Below are 223 nucleotides of genomic sequence, written 5' to 3'. Positions count from 1 at the left end.
CCCCGCCCCCAGTCACAGTGGGAGTGGGGATCCCCAGCCCTACCCCTCGGGCACAGCCCCAGGGGGATGGTTCAGGAATAAGGACAGTCTCCTCTGGCTTTAAATAAAGCTTTTCCATTTTATTAATTATTATAAGCATATTTTTAAACATTTGTATAACTTTCTTAATAAAATATCCTGGAAGAGACAGGTTTTAAGTTCCCAAAGCAAGGCACTTTGGGGG

The sequence above is a fragment of the Fulmarus glacialis genome, unplaced genomic scaffold (assembly GCF_000690835.1).
Source record: "Fulmarus glacialis isolate BGI_N327 unplaced genomic scaffold, ASM69083v1 scaffold21540, whole genome shotgun sequence".
In the NCBI taxonomy this organism is placed as follows: domain Eukaryota; kingdom Metazoa; phylum Chordata; class Aves; order Procellariiformes; family Procellariidae; genus Fulmarus; species Fulmarus glacialis.
Note: the sequence above shows the minus strand (reverse complement) of the source record.